Source organism: Pieris napi, chromosome 21 (assembly GCF_905475465.1).
Source record: "Pieris napi chromosome 21, ilPieNapi1.2, whole genome shotgun sequence".
In the NCBI taxonomy this organism is placed as follows: Eukaryota; Metazoa; Arthropoda; class Insecta; order Lepidoptera; family Pieridae; genus Pieris; species Pieris napi.
Genome location: NC_062254.1, coordinates 4,679,370 through 4,697,243, shown reverse-complemented (window position 1 = coordinate 4,697,243; position 17,874 = coordinate 4,679,370). Strand labels below are relative to the sequence as shown.

Genomic DNA, 17,874 nt, shown 5'->3' with positions numbered 1-17,874 from the left:
AGTACCTACATACATATATAGTTAGGCAAAGAAGCTTAACGCTTTAAATAAGGAAAGAAAAACAAAACAAAACAAGCATCTATTAGTAGAAATAAAGTTGTATAGGTGTATGTGAGAGTTTGTGTGTTTGAGTGTGTGTGTATGTGTTGTGTTATTTTAAAACATGTAGCAGGATTTCCGTTTGGTAGTTCTAAGTAATTAAAAATTTATGAACTGAATTATTTATTATGTATCGGTAATATTAATATAAAACGAAAAATTAAATATTAACAATGAAACCAATTCTCTTTTGAGTTAAATTGATTATTTTCTTGTTAGAAAATGAAATTCTAAGTAATCATTTACATTGCTTTTTAATCAAATGAAATATGAATCCGCCAGGTCAAATTACAAAAGCAATAACGGACTTTTACTGTTCATTCAAAATAATGGAATTCAGTAGTCTATAGCGATAAAAACGGGTTATTGATGTTATATTAGTCGTTAAAATTAAGATATGTTTATATTTATTTATTGACTTGCGAACTGGTGCTAAATTTAGAATCAATTTAACATCTTTTCTGTTGACGTTCATAACTGTACTTGGCTTTATGAATAAAGTTAGTTTGAGTTTATATCTAGTGTACGAATAAAGTAGACTTACGACTATGGACATCAAAAAAAATATATATTTTTTATCTTTACTACAAGAGCCCTTACTCTGTAAATTCCAATACCGACGGCGATCCACTCAAATATGACCGTGTACGACACGGTCCCAAGGTCCGCAACATCACCGCTACGGATATTGATAGAACATCGGACTTGCATACAAAAGCGCGGTATCGCTGTCGCCAATGAAAGTTAAGGGCGCAGTTTTCAAATTAAGGACGTAGAATAGTCGAGAAGAGTTGATCCTTTCATTTGCCATGTTTTTTGGTTAGCAACAAGTTTTCCATATTTCCCATAACAAATTGAGGTATTTGTACGCATGGCGAAATAGGATCATGCACTCACGTTATGCCCACAACAAAGCATACTAGATACAGTTAAAAATAATGATATCACCGCATAGATGAATTAAAATCCGACTAGTCATAACAAGAATCACACGCGTACGACGCATCGCCTGGCAGACAGGGAGCGCCCTATTTCCCCCCTCATCGATCCATTGGTCATATTAAAGTGGCTTTCAATTATTTTATATATATTGATATAGAGAAAAAAAATAACTATGCAGATGTAGGAGAGGAATGGATTAGACTTTTTAAATACGACCTTGATAAACACTTTTGGGTAATTTAAACCTATCAGAAAATATATTGATAGCCTAGAATAATAGTCATACATATATTTTACCGCATCCTACCAAACACTACGTTATATAACTAAACTAAATTAGAATTAGTAATTACTGTAAAGATAGAATAATGATATGGAATAAATAAAAAAAACATAGACGTACTACATGATTTTCCTGACTAAACTTTGTATGATATAAAGTTTTTTCAATAATTCAATCAACCAAGCCAACAAAAGCATAACAAATTATAGGTACAAGAAATTTTTTAATACTTAAAGCGAAAGCATTTTTGATCATCAGCCGTTTAAAACAATCATCAAAATGTAATAAAAACTAAAGCGCTTCTAACATTTAAGTTTATCGCGACTCTTAATTTTATGCTATTCCTGCTTTGCTATTTCAGAGCACTTCGTTTTAAAGTTAATAAAGAGAGTAATGAGTTAAGCGTACGGTACAACAATTTTATATTAGCTTTTACAACAACCTTCTTACTTCATCAAATAAATTTAGCTATATTACACTTGCCACCTGCCGGTCTCCTATACCAAATGAGGAGAAGGTTTGATATTAAATGAGCTAGGGACACATGTGGTAACTATACGACACTTACATCTATACGTTTATAGGCTTGACGATCAATAGCGTATTTTATATTTAAAAATAAAATGAATCAATGGCGCTACAACCTTTTAAGGTCTCTGTCAGATCTCTGTATCTGTTTTTACCTCCGCCCATGGACACTCTCAATGTCAGAGGGCTCGCATGTGCGTTGCCGGCCTTTTAAGAATTGGTACGCTCTTTTCTTGAAGGACCCTAAGTCGTTTCATGATCATTTGGTAATCTAATAGGCAAGTGATCAGTCTTCTGTGCCTGACGCACGCTGTCGAATTTTTGGGTCTAAGGCAAGTCGGTTTCCTCACGATGTTTTCCTTCACCGTTCGAGCGAATGTTAAATGCGCACATAGAAAGAAAGTCCATTGGTGCACAGCCGGGGATCGAACCCACGACCTCAGGGATGAGAGTCGCACGCTGAAGCCACTAGGCCAACACTGCTCTGCTTTATATTTAACTAATAAAACAAATCAAAAGAAGCTGATCTATTACACAACCGATGCGTTCAAGCACCCCAATAGAAAAGGAAGCAGGTAAATACAGTATTTACCTGCTGCCTTTGCTGCTGCGTCATATCGCGTCAAATCGTGCGATGTATTCTGCACGCCAATTTCCCTTCCAATCACATCAGGGTAGTAGTCTGCACACCAAACTCCTCTAACAATAGTTTAAATGAATCTATTTTTACATATGTATGTTAGTACTTCCGTTTAGTTTTTGGAGCGCTACTATTCTATTACGATAGCTATTCGATGTTAAATATACGTACGAAAACTTCGTATAATTCCTAAAATTATACATACACGGAATTAGCCAAGATATAGTAGTGATAGTATAATTTACGTTATCCAAAAAAGGATATATTCGATACATGTATTCCTAAAGAGAATAGAAACTCTGATATGTCGATAACACAGCATCAACAGAATTAATGTGTCGGTTGCAAAGTTTGTTTGATAACTTAATTGATAGGTACTAGCCGACTGCACAGCATCCCGAATGCATTTAGCATTATGCTAAATAAAACTCGTTCCCTCCACCAATTCTTTAATTTTTGCTATATAATGTGTATTAAAGTAATACGATGTTATGGATATAATTATACTAAAAATCAAATACTAAGTTTATTCTACGTATATAAGGCAATTAAGTTGGTTGCCGCCGGAGGTACTTTTTACCATTCCGCGGCGCAGACTGTTTAGTGCGGGAGGGTTATGTGGGCATATAACAAGGCCGTTTATGTTTTATCTGTACGCAAAATATTTTAATTATTCACATTTTGATAGTTTAATCATGATTCAATGAAATCTCTTCGTCCAGAAATAGAATTTTGAATTCGATAAACATTCTTCAGTATATGTGTGTTTAAACAAATGGTCATTTCAATTTAATTTCCGAATTACCAGGGTGGTGAGAATGTAAACCGAAAGACGGGACGTTGCGTTTGATTGTCATTGGTGAACACTATCTTGTTCAACAAGCGTGGACTAGAGATACTGTCCAATGACAAATAAACAGAACACGCCATCGCCTCACATAAGCTAGCTATAATTATTATAGAATTGATTCATGCACATGACAGGTAGTAAATAACTTCTATCTAGGTGTAGTTTCATCGGCTGACATGGACTCTGGACTGTACCTTCAATTTACGCTTTGTCACCTCTCAGCTTAGACTGTCGCGAACAATAATGCCACTCATTTTCCACCGCGGATTTTACCGATATGTGTAACACAGGCGCGGTGGGTAGAGCCTGGAGCTAGTCGTAGCGCGAGCAGCGGACAGTGCGAAATAAATTAAGCTGTGCGCGGGAATACGAATTACCACTTTCACCTTATTATTCATTCATTGTTATCACTAAGAAGTTTCTTTTTACATCTTACTTGTCTAGCCCTGCAACTTTTATAATATGGTGCTCGCCTCACGCGCACCTTTAAGACCATGGTAACAGAATCTGATAATGAATCAATAAAAACATTCTTCATATAACATATATTTCTACTCGTATTGTTTTTTTTTTTTTTTTTGTTGATAAAATCTTGCCACTTCTCGGCACACTGATACATTGGTAAGATAACCACAATATACAATTTTTAATGTGTTAAGCACTTAGGCAAACATGACATACACGAAGAGATAATACAAATATTAAACAAAACAATTCAATTGTTAATAGAAACTTTATATAATGCTTAAATCATGAATAACATTTACTAGTACAATTTAGTTACGTAAAACTTAGAATAGGCCCCTGTCACCTAACAACAATAGCTTTGACATGGCTTTGTAATTTAGAGAGTCACAAATCTAAGAGATATCTAGATTAACTAAGCCTTTCAAGGCAAGATATGATAAGGTTTTGGCCTATCATTTATTCGTTGAAAAGGTTTCTTGTACTAGATGGCAAATAGACAAAAATATAAGTCAATCAACTTGACTCTTAATAAAACTGTAAGGATAAATAAAAACTTGAACTTTTATTCACTTTAAAAACTTTTTATTATATTAATATTTAGAGGCTCTAGGTTAGATTAGAAATATATATTATGTTCTGTTTAATTTTATTTCTTTTTTTTATGGCTCTGGCACGATTTGTGCATTAGCCAGCGTCAAGTATAGGATTTTTTATAATTCGTGCTTGTCTTTAGAAATCGAATTTCTAAAGACAAGCACGAATTATGTGTCCTCCTTGTACGGTTTAAGCACTCGCCCGGTACCGCACAACCCTCCCAAAGGCCGATAACAAATTTAAATTAAATTAAAACTTGCCCTCGAACCGGGAATCGAACCCGGTACCCCTCACCTAGCTGCCACTTAATAAGACCGCTAGGCTATGAGGCCCCCCGGTCAGTCTATTGTTATTAAGGTTTTAAGATGCAATATAGTTCATTGCGTACTACATATTTACTAGATTTGTATCAGTATATAATTAAAGCTATAATATACGTAGCGGATGTAAAATAGCTTTGTAAATAACACGTATATGAGCCTTAGGGATAAATGCAGATTCGCTAACGGTCTATTTCACAATGGTACGGTATAAGAAGTGAAGGCCACGAAATTCGATTTTCAAATTAAAATGCCCTTTGTTATTTACGCCCAGCATTAAAGAGGTCTAGATTAATTGTTTCGAATCAAATTTTGAAAATGGAATGTTGTTAAATTAAGGGATATTGGCGTATAGGAATACTTTTAGTAGATACATACATCGCTGTTTAAATGCGATACTCAGATGTGTCTGTAATTACTATGGTACAACTACCAATTGTCAAAAAACCAATAACCTTGATAAATGGGATTGGACTCGAAGGAAGCACTTGCGCGCAGTGAATTTTCTTATTTTTAAAAAGTAGCTCGTATGTTTAGGTTATGACATAATAAGTTACGTCTGGGAGCTCCGAGATATTTAGTGTTAAAGTAAAATTATATTTTTAGCCTGACATCATTACCATTTTTTTCATTCATTGAATATATCGAATATTTTAGATTCTTGATTCAATGAATATCGTTGCTGGTTAGCTTGAGTGTCCTGTTATTTACTTTTTGTATCCTTTAATGTTATTAAATACGTGTTAACGGAAAACTAATATAACATAATATTCCAAACTTAAACAGTTTAATCTTTAATTAATACACATGTTTAGTAAATTAAAAGGGCATTAAATTTACATATCAGAATGAACCTAGTATGTAGACTAAAATTGGGACGGCTGGTGGCAACGTGTATCTCGTTCGTATGTATATAGATATTAAGTTTCTGATGTAAATAGAAATAAAGAAACATTACTATACTTTACAAATTGACTGCCTGTTATTAATTTTGATCCATCATTTAATTTATCCTCCAATTATTATTCCCAATTACGTTGAAAGCAAACTAATTATAATTTTCTATATCTATATCTATATCTACGTAATTATTGATATATCAAAATTCACACTATGCTTGGCTAATTGCCCACGACTCGCTTGTTTAGTTGCGTCTACCTAAGGTACATGAATAGTGTTTATGGGACATGGAAGATATTGTGCAAATTGCCGCATTCTAAGTCATGAATATTGCATGATGTCCATACGATCACTTCATATTGTAAGCAACACGTCTGTTTGTATAGGATAGGCTCTTGAATAATATCGTACTTTGCTGGCAGGAGGATGATAGAAACCATCCCGAGATTCTACTATAAATAGGACTTAGTACAATATCTCTCCTGTATTCCTAAATAACTATTACATAATAAGTTATCTTATACACTTGTTAAATACCTTATAAGTAGTACTTTATTGGCTTACTTTTTACTTAATTTTTAAGCTATTGCATAGATTTTATCGCGGGCTTTGAGCGCGGCGACCAAGGCAAGAAATTCCGTAACGAAAAAAAACCTAAGACACGATGACGTAATATAGGTGCGGCCAATACGCGTTAGAGCGGGACAGAACGCATACTACGTATTCGCATCTCTCTGACGAGATCGGTGACGTAGGGTAAGCGCGGCCGGTGCAGACGGTACGCGTTAGAGTGAGACCAACTATATAGGCGTGTTAGTCGGAGTCTGGTAGAGTGGTAGATCGAATTGATATCAAAGAAAAAAAAATTCTGCATAAATAATAATTAATAAATAATTATAATTCCGTTAGTTGCAGTTAGCTTTACCACGGCAGTCCCCGAGTGCCACACATTTTTTTAAATATATGCTGTCGTGTCTAAATAAATGTGTTTTTCTTTTTTCAATGTGATATTTAAAAGAGTATCTATCATAGGTAGATAAAGGTATATAGGTAGGATATATTTAAAAAAATACTAATAAAGCATTATTACTAATAATGATAAAAGTTCACAATTTTATAAAGTACTGCTGCTCTTTTCTACTTTACCATAAGGAACCAATTTAGAATTTAGAAATGACTTAAAGTCATTTCTAAATCTATTTCTACGAAAATGCAACGAAAAAGTTCAAGAAACAAAATAATAGCTTCTTAAAAAATAAATAGGATTTTAGTACCTACCCATTGATTAAGCCTTGAGTTTTGATATTGGCTGAATTTAACAGTTCGGTGCACACAAAGGCTATTCGATGGGCTTTGAGTGCTCCATGGAGTAGGGCTACGTATGTTGAGCCCACAAATTAATTATTGCCTATATTTTGATTGAGTAAGTTGTGGGTTCTTTAGTTTCTTTACTCACGTCCCAGTTTATAATTATAAATATAATTGTAGCCTATGTATATCAAAACATAAGCTCTTCTATTTCGTATGTTGACCACTTTCTTCGTCTTTGTTATTTCTTATTGTGGTCGATATTGATGAGCCTACAGGGACACTGTGATATCTACTTTATCTTGTAATATGTTCATTATTAGCCTTAAAAATCTTAATTATTTTCAGAATTGCACGTCGCTACCGCATAATTTTAGATTTTAGTGTTAGAATGTATATATTTAATGACCTCCTTAACTTACCAACGTACGGTGTATTGTATTAATATTATTTACGGTAATACAATTTCAATATTGTTTTTTATCAAATAAATACCTAGTTTGGGATTGATAAACAGTAATATATTCACGTTTGTGTTTATTTCTGTTTATTGGCAATAATATAAGAAAGCAATGAACTCACATAAAAAGAAAATCCCAAACATAAGAAAAGACAAGGTGCAATTTTGTAACCCTATTTATTTTTCGAGTTCGAGGTATGATTTACTCTGGTAGCTATGAATGCAATATCTTATTTCATAATAATATTTTTCATAAGTCATGCCAAAAGTTAACAGTGTAATAATGTTCTGTGTACAATACACAGACTATTAAATGTATCCTGTGCATTCTACTAAAACGTATAATTTCAAATTTTACTAAAGGTTTCTTCAAAAAAATAACAGAGTAAAAATTGTTTACAAAACTTGTGTTCCAAGCTCGAAACTGCCAACTGCCTTTATAGTGAAACGTTGTGCAAGGGTACTGGTGTATTGTGGGTACAGGAAAACCTTTAAATAAACTCGTCTATATTAAAAAATATATTATATTCACATAACCTCATAAACAACATACCATCCATCTTCTTGACACTTGAATAACATGGCTGACTTGTCCAGAACCCATTACCCTTTGCGAAACAATGCTTTGAATGGACTTGATAACTGCGTGGCTATTACGCTTCTGTTTAGGATTAAGAATAGCGTCGTACTTCTCTTAAATATATTTGTTATTGCGATATAGTCTACACTTATATTATCTAAATTTAGTAAAAATTTAAAGTTATAGCATCCCCCGGGAACTTAATTTCGCATTAATATAGTTTTTTTTACCTATCTATACTTTTTTAATAACTACATAGCAATACATATCTAGAACATTTTGCTATGTTACCCCATAGAGACTGTTCCGTTTTCAGGAATATAAACTTAAGTTCCTAAGAAAACAAAAGTTTTTTTGTATTTCTTCAATTTTCTATCCTTAAAAACCTTCCTCAGAGTTCAATTAATAATTAAAAAGAAATAGTCGAATTGGTCCAAACGTCTTCAAGTTTTTCGCTTTGCTACAATTTTTTTTATTAATTTTTATTTATATAGTCATATTTTTTTAAGAGAACCTGTATGAATTTAAAAATTAAGAACCAATTTTCACCAAGAAGTCATTCAACACAACATGTAGGTAACTTGTAACCTAGTCGATATCTGAGGTTCGATTTCCGGTGAAACAATATTTGTATCTAATTGAGCGGTAGTGATGGTCTAGTGGTGTTACCATCCTATATTTGTCGTGAATAATATTATTCTGAAAACAATAAAATTAAAGTCCCTTGAATTATAGGTTCAAAAATTACGCCTTAGTAGTAGGCAGAAATACCATTGGTTTACGACTACACGTATTAAAAAGCCACAAATCTATTAAAAGGTAACGGGCCGTTTCTCTTTTTATGTATCTCTTAAGTCGTTAGGCGGTTTATCTAAATTCTTATAAACGTTGATGTCGGCAATGATTTCTTCATTTGCAGACAATTCAGTTCGTACGGGGCTTATCACACGCGCGGTTTTTGCAGTCTCCTCGTTAAATGGCATGGAAACTGTGATAAATTACATCGTAATGCTTTCTCTTCGGCCTAAAGACTGTATTTTATTGTAGCTAGACTGCGTTTATGGAGAGTAATTCGACTGTAAAATCGTCTTGGAACGTTTATTTATTGGTTGTTACGAAGTAGGGCTACTTCTCAAAGTTAGGAATTCTGTTACACTTTAAATATTTAGTATGCAGACAAATTATAGCAAACGCTTTCAATCTGAAGGCATCGGAATTAGATTCCCGATATGCTTAGTAGCAGGGATCATAAACTCATAGAACTTTTCAGCGCAAAAGCGATACAGATTTGTAATAATTACTCAATGGCTTAAATCGACAATCTTTAACAAAGTGCCGATTAAAATTGATATGACAATTGAAATAACAGTGAAACATAATTACCGCTGATGCAATGTATGAAATTAAGTCTTACGAAAACTAAATATCGAATTGTAATTTTTTAATACAAATTAGCCCTAAATTCTACAGTTCGCATACTTTAGCATATGATTTGCAGACCCATAGACACTAAATTTTTTTTAAAGAGAGTTTGTTATCATGTGACGCGACGCATCTGCTACAAAGCGGACCATTATCAAATTACCATCTATCATCATCTACCAGAATAACTTCTAATATTTTCGCATCTGAGCCGTAGACTACTGACAAATAAGGAAACGGCCTTTATTTTAAATTATAAATGCGAAGCTTCCGTTCTTATTCTCACGCTACGCACATTACAAGGGCTTAAAAGCATTTCAAAGTAAACGTCGAGGGCTTTCTTGTGTTCTAAGTGAAATAAAATGTTTTTAGAGAAACTAAATCGGCGACTTTAATTTTTTAACACATTCAACGATCTATCTTGATAAAGGCCTTGCCCAGTGATTCCCAAAGTGGTCTATATCGACCCCCAGGGGTCTATGACAACCTACAAGGGGTCTACGTTTCTACGTCAGCGAAAAAAAAATTTGGGGGTCCATGAAATGAAAATGGGGGTCCACGATACAACATATACACTGATAGTACCTATTTACTTACATCATATTATCTTATAAAATCAAAACATATACATTTCAAACAAACAGATACAAAATTTTATTTTGAGTAGTTTTAATTTAAATTCAATTAATAAATGTATAAATTAACATGTGTTTTTACTTTAAGTTTTTAACACTAAACTTCACTACACTTAGAAATTTACAGGAAATCAATATCAGGTAAGTAGGGGGTCTACCCAACACGGAAAAACATGGCAAGGGGTCTACGACACAAAAAAGTTTGGGGTACTCTGGCCTAGCCTAAATCACTGTTAAAACCGAAATGTCTTAATAATCATCAAGATTATCTATTATTATTATTATTAGATTACACTTATAGATGTAAAATTATCAAAATAGAAACCATAAATCTATGCATTAGATATATGTAAGTATGTGTGGAACTCGATCGCAATTTAAGTAACAGAAAGTCAAAGACATTCTATTGTTCCGGACGTCATGACACAAATGTTATGTCGTTGCGCTAGCGGACGAAATATTACAGTGATACATAAAAAATATTCAGTATAACTACAACGCCTGGGGGCCTCATAGCCTAGCGGTCTTATTAAGTGGCAGCTAGGTGATGGATACCGGGTTCGATTCCCGGTTCGAGGGCAAGTTTTAATTTAATTTAAATTTGTTCTCGGCCTTTGGGAGGGTTGTGCGGTACCGGTCGAGTGCCTAAACCGTACATGGAGGACACGGTCGAATCTCTAAAGACCAGCACGAATTATAAAAACTCCTATACTTGACGCTGGCTAATGCACAAATCGTGCCAGAGCCATTAAAAAAAACAAAAAAAAACTACAACGCCGGTTTGGAATCAAATCACTGCGTCTCTTTTCGTTTGACAGAAACAGACAAACTAAAACTAACTTACTAAGATGATATAAGCTCAATGAAATTTATCTAAGCGTATAAGGTAATAACGTTGCAAATATTTATTTTTATATAGCTTTCATAATACCTTAACGCAATAAAATTGCCTTTTAATGACGATAAAATTTTATATTTGTCGTAATACAGAGCAAAATAAAACCACAATTTTCGCGTATCGCCGTAGAGCGGTTATCTATAGTTCCAATATCTGAAATTTATGATAGGTGCTCTGTATGGGGCTTTTATGATTCATATTTTTGATAAACATCAATATTTAAGTGCTTCTAAAAGTCATCACTAAAATGGAGTTTTTTACGTTAAAATATTAGGCTGTTCTACGAAGAGTTGTCGCAGTCAAAGTAAAGCACCTATATTTTAAAATTTTGCCCCGCTGATTTGACCGCATAAATTCGGCCTTCTTCGATAATTGGAGGTTTTTAATTCGAAACAGTGATTTCTAAGATAAGCGTATTAAAACGATCTCTTCCGCTTACACATTATGTAAATATACTATAGATTAACCTTTTACTTTTAGTAAAAAAGTTAATTTGAGTTTGACTTTTGAGTTTGAGATACCTTATTATTGTGGAAACATTTTTAGAGGAATTCGTTCTCCATCGTGTATGCGCCCTTTAAATTGCCAATTCCTAAACCACAATGCCACTTTGGTCATATTTTGCAGATCGACCCATGAATATTCTATTGAGGCTGAAAGGGTCGGAATTATATGAATGACAGGTTCGATTGTGTGTTTTGTAGACGAGATAAATACTTTTTGGGGTGTTTACTGGTGATGTCCCCAAATTTGCCGGAAAATTGCACTTCACTAGTTCAATAAAAATCAAAATCAAAATGAAGATTAAATGAAATTTCATTAAATTTTTACAGTTGTTTATACTGCTTCTTATACGACGATATCTGTTATTATATCCCTCAAATTAAGCCGTGAATATTAATTTTGACAATAAGTATGCAAAATATTTCATTAATTCAAATTAATAACGCAAGCAAAGTCTGTTCTCAGATATTCGCTGGAGATTAAACAGCTGGCTTGGTAATTTATTTCAATTAATTTACCAACCAACTGACAGATTCACTGAATAATTTTTCTCCGCAAATAAAAGACGTTGACAAATTATCGTATTATTTCGTCGTCTCATACATCCAAAAATGAACGAAGAAAATTGTTAGCTTCATTTTTTGCACGAAATTATATCGAGAACATATGATTTATTTTGTATAAATATTCGTTAGATAATTTCCATTCACAATAATGGCTTATCTTAGGAATTTATAGGATACTAAAATAAAGAAAAAGATATAAAGTAATACAGATAATGGTAACAAAATAATATAAATATAAAAAGTGTGTATGACCCCGACGTGATTTGAACACGCAACCTTCTGATCTGGAGTCAGACGCGCTACCGTTGCGCCACGGAGTCGTTATGAAATGCATTGAAATGCTTGATTATGTTCTACTTTCACCTTTCCTATCAAAACATTTTTTTATCAAATAGCTATCGCTATTATAATCAAATTTTAAATATCTTTATATCACTATCCAATATTAAAATATTTATTTGTATTAATTATGCAGATTTAATGAAATTTATACTATTTATTATCTCTGTAAATCTAATATTTTGCAATTGCATTGCAAAGTATGCCCATAGAACACATTCAATAAAAAAATATTTTAAAACTTGATACCGCACTAACAAAATAAATAACGCGTCATAGCATTCAAAGCCTCACATTATAGCAACGTGTTCAAATCCACTCGTTTATTTTAAGCTTTAGAATAAAAATTTTCACGTTTTATGATACGGAAAACGGAAATAAAAGACCGTCACATATTTCTATCGCTGTTACATTGGACTTTGAGTGATGGCTAAAATTGCATTGCTCGAACTATTGCAGCGAAGCTTGTTTTGAAATATTTTTCTGCTTATATACCATAATTGAAAAATGGGTCTGGAAAACATATCCAATATTGTTTGGTAGCAATATATATATATGGAAGTGTCTGGAGAAGGCTTTTGTCAGGATGGGCAAACGGACTTAAGGTGATTGTGTGTAAGAACTTGTTTGAAATAAAGCTATTTTTTTGTCATGTTGAATTTTTTGTAGCCAGTATAAGTTCATTTTTAGTTGCAGCTAAACGTATGACTAACAGTAATGTAGTGCGTTCTAATACCGGTTGTACAAGTACTAGTTATGCAGTCAAACATAGTAGGCATACCGGCTTGATGTACACGCAAAAGGCACCTTAACTATCTTATAACTTGCCTTTAAAGAGAGATGATCATGATGATATTTATATAACCCAAAAAGCCTTTGCACATTACCTTCATATGTTTAAAATTAGGACAAGCCCAACATGTGTCTGTATGTCCAGGCACGACCTGGAGCAACAAATACAGATGACTGTAGACCGTAACGGCCTACAGGACATGTTAACAAAGCACAGACCGTGCCTGGAACGGTTCTGCGCAAAAATTAAATATCTAAAGGCGACAAAAATCAAAGAACGGGTCTCGCAAGGAATTGCGTCCCGGCTCGACCATGAATATTGTGAATAAAAATATTACCGATGTAGCCGGGGCGTATCTCGCGAGACGCGTAATACCATCCGTGAACTAGTGTATTGGAATTAATATAATGTATCTTGTTTTTTTGGAAAAATTTGAGAGATAAAAAAAGTCCCTGGACACAATGGCAGGGGAGTAGAGTACTATTAAAATAAAAATAAAAAAAACTAGCTAATATTTATCTATTTACAAAAAACACAATCCAGTCCTAACTGGTGACCCTAATACGACAAGCAAAAAATTCATACACGAAATAAAAAACAAACATAGTAGAACATTTGTCAGTTCACTCAACTCATTGAAAAGGTCCGCTCATATATATACAGCGAATCATATGTGCCCTTTTTAGAAGGTTAGTCCTAACTGCCTTGCGATTCTGTAACTCACTTCACGAACTCACACTGCGGTTTTCGCATCGGCGGTCGCTCTCAAATCAGTCGTGAAGCAGTCATTTTATGATTTGGCATTCTGAAAAGGTGGGAGCTTGTAGTTTATTGTTTATCAGAATGCAAAATCATAAAATGACTGCTTCACGACTGATTTGAGAGCGACCGCCGATGCGAAAACCGCTGTGTGAGTTCGTGAAGTGAGTTACAGAATCGCAGGGCTGTGGGCGCATGAGTTACGGCGGCCGTCACCGTTTCTGACATACCCATGAGACAATATAAAATAATCATACATGCGATATTACTGTTCATCAGTGACAAAACTGTTCGTACCACAATTTTGTACTGGATGTGCGTATATGATTTAGCCATGTTTTATGTAGTTTGTAGTCATTGTCGCGTGTTGTTCCCACGAGAATGTAAGTGCGTGCTCCTAATTCTCCATGCCTCCTGCTGATAGAGGACAAATCTTTGTATTTAAAACAAAAAAGCTTTGTGTAAAACAAAAAAACTTGGCGATTTAAAATAATGGCGGAGAGTTTATTGCCAGTTCATCTCTTCCGTTCTACGCCATTGATTGGAGAACTGGCAGTAAATGTAAAATTAGAAGCATTTCATATATTTATATTTTTGACGTTCATAAGTGTACATTTTGTTACCGATATGAATAAATGATTTTGACATTGACTTTGTTAATTAGTTTTGGCAATTACATAATGAAATTGATAAATATTCTTTGGTCTCCGTTAGATTTATTGTATACATGGGTAAGTGGTTTGTTTCCCGGCGATTAGATATTTCGTGTTGGTATAAGAAGGCAGAAAGCCAAAAAAAGACTAATCAGCGCCACGTGCTTAAATTAAATCCAGCGACCCAATTATTTTCACCCTCAAAATTTTCAGAAACATTGATCCGTCTGTTTTTGTTTCACTGTCGCGCTTGTCTTTGTTCACGTGGAAACTGCAAATTGGTTGAAATGTCGTAACAGATGATTAGAAGTTTTTGAAGTGAAACTTCTTTAGGCGCATGAGGGTAAAATTTTTACGGAACGTCACGAAGATGTGCAGCGTTTTTGTCGAAGAAAAGGGAGAGAGCGTTTGAGACCAATTGAGAGAGTGTGAGAAGGGTGAATTACCTTTTAGAAATTCTACTTTTAAAATTAAAATTTCGTAAAGAGAATTTATGAAATATTAGTATTTTATATTTTATGCAAAATAATTTATTGAAATTTCAAATGTCGAATTGTAAATTAAAATGCCACGTGTTTTTATTATCGAAGAAATAAATTTAAAAATTTATTATTTGTATTAAATCGACACTTAATATTTTAATGACAATTAAATTCATTAAATTCCTAACATACCTTCCTTTTTCCCTCCCACTAAGTGTCGTAAATCTAAAGTTTTAGATTTGAAAAATTGTGAGTTAAAAATTAGTTAGCCAAACAAGTTTCACTTCTGACATGTGACACTTTTTTTTTGTTTTCTTCACAGAATTTCCAAAATAGAACGTTCCGATTTTTAAAAGTCCGGCAACGCGCTCAACCTTCTGGCATTATGTGGTTCCATAAGCGGTATTACTTTAGGCGGTGAGCCATTAGTCATCCGATTCTATAAAGCAATTCATCTTAAAGTATTTTGTTTGTAGATGGAACCGCGTTAAAATCTGTTCGCTAAGATATTACTTAACACGTGGCGAAAAACTATAACTCTTTGTAAAGCTTAGTATCGTTTACCTGGTAAATCTCATTTCTTATATTCCAATCTGATTTCCAGAGAGACAAGATTGTGCGTCAATCGCAGTATAAACCGTTGACTAAGGTTTCTAGACCTGTATTTTTTATGTAAGTTTGTCGTTCTAAGTTAGTCTTTATAGTTCACTAGGCTTTTTGGGGTCGTAAAAATATTGTGACCCAGACTCGCAGAAACATTAATATGAAGCCAAAAAAACTACATTTATACATTACTCACTCATGATTTATGATTGTTATTCATATATGTTGTGTACGGCGTAAACAGTACAAAAAAATAATCAATTAATAACGAAAAATTTTGTCACTCTATCTCAAATAATACGAAAGGGAATAGGACAATATATTAAATAAATCCAAAGCTATTTATGAACTTGGTGTAATCTTTAATTAAAGTAGAATCTTACAGAGATTACATCTACTAATTTATACATTAACAGCCTGCATTTTTACAAAAGTTCCTTTAAAATGTATAATAATTATTTCAAAAGAATATAAAATTCGATATAATTGTCATATGTCTAATAAATTTACGAAGTTCACAGGACTTTCTTTTTCTGTCTCCAACTATAATTATAACAAAAAATCATATTAATATCGACCAGTATCATTACTATGTCACACTTATTTGACGTCAGCAATTCAGCTATCACATTATTTTAACATTTATTAATTATATTGTTTTTGCCTGCATTACCTATAACTTTTTGTTGTACGATTTTATTTGATACATTAAATATAAAGCCACTCCACGGCATTTGTACTCGTAATTAGGAAACCCACAAGCGGTTAGTTTGTACTAAAATAATATTTACTATACTCATGCAAACACTGAATGTCATTTTATTCAATAACTGCTACGAAATTCCAAAATGTTCCAAACAATTTCCCGACAATTCGATTGCAGTTAACTTCAAATACACGCGAATGACGCGATCTAAGCTTGGCAGCGTGGTTTGGCTAAATTGAAATTGTATCGATAAAACTCGCATAGTAAGGTCGGTCCATACATTTTATATGGCATACGAAATTCGAATCATCAACTCGCCTGTGAAAAATGACGTTCGAGAGACTAGAGCGGTCAATTTTTTACGCTTGAATAAATTGTCAGATATTTTTCAAGCTAAAATATTAGAGGTTTCGGCTGATATGGTCTCGGAGTGAATGGTGTCCGCCATACTCAATTTCGTTTCATAAATTTTACATAAAAAGGGCTGGCTATTTTCACATACTTTTGCCAGTGAGGATAGTCTGAACGTTTGATGTAAACGTATGATTTAAATATAATAATGAACGTAGTTTTTCATACTGAAAATTTAATTTGGATTTGGACTTGACTGTTTTTGTTATTGTCACGATATTTTATTTCATGTAGAAAGGTTACTATGATAACTAACCGTACTCTCTTAAGGGTACTTAAGGAAGCCGAAAGTGTCATACGACAATACCTATTTGATTTTTCTATATTATTAGTTTTTTTAGTCAAATATTCGTTTGTTTTAAATTAATACGAGATAACATTGTGTAGGGTTGTGTGTTATGTGTGGTTTTGCGTTTTATTGCTTACTTTGTGACTCGGATACCCGGTAATTAAAATAAAAAATACTCCTTTGTATTAAATTCAAGAGATCATTGCGGTAATGCTTTGTATGTTTAAATTAGACAGAAGTTGTTTTATAATTTGACGATAACAGTTTTTCTCTCAAGCAACTTTGTTCAAGATGCATCAAAATTTCTTTAATGTTTTTTAAACTTCAGCAAAGTTTTCTTATCATACGTTCGATTATCAATTTTACACTGTCTCGAGCATAATTTCCGTTGGCAAACTTATATATTAGATAATAGAGCCTACAATGTATTACAGTCACCTTATTAACAGATTGGTTTTCATATATTTCTATATATGTATAGGAGGTAGATGTTTATGTAAATCGTTTCATTAAACCTTAATTTTGGTTGACTGGTTTGTCTATTTAATTTCTAGTTCAACATAATATTTATTCATTAAATGTCTAATTACGAACGTTTCATCATTAATAATATCGCATTGATGAGTTATTGATAATATATGTTAAATTACTCTTTATCATATTATAAGTGAGCAGTAATCTCTGGGGATAAACTTTTATACCTAAAAACAAACTATTTGAGCGCGGTACAACTTGTACTTCCAACTTCTGAACCTACCTCAAGCATTTAAGCGGAACGTTTCTTAGACGACTTGAGTCACACAGGTTGATCAATGATCACTTACCTGCCTATAATTAGTATT

General features: G+C 33.3%; 1 non-coding gene across 1 annotated transcript; it reads right to left on the bottom strand.

Moving 5' to 3' along the window:
* Positions 1–12,245: 12,245 nt before the first annotated feature.
* On the bottom strand, positions 12,246–12,317 carry Trnaw-cca. The gene has a single exon. It is a non-coding gene; the product is annotated as a tRNA-Trp (tRNA).
* Between the last annotated feature and the right edge of the window lie 5,557 nt (positions 12,318–17,874).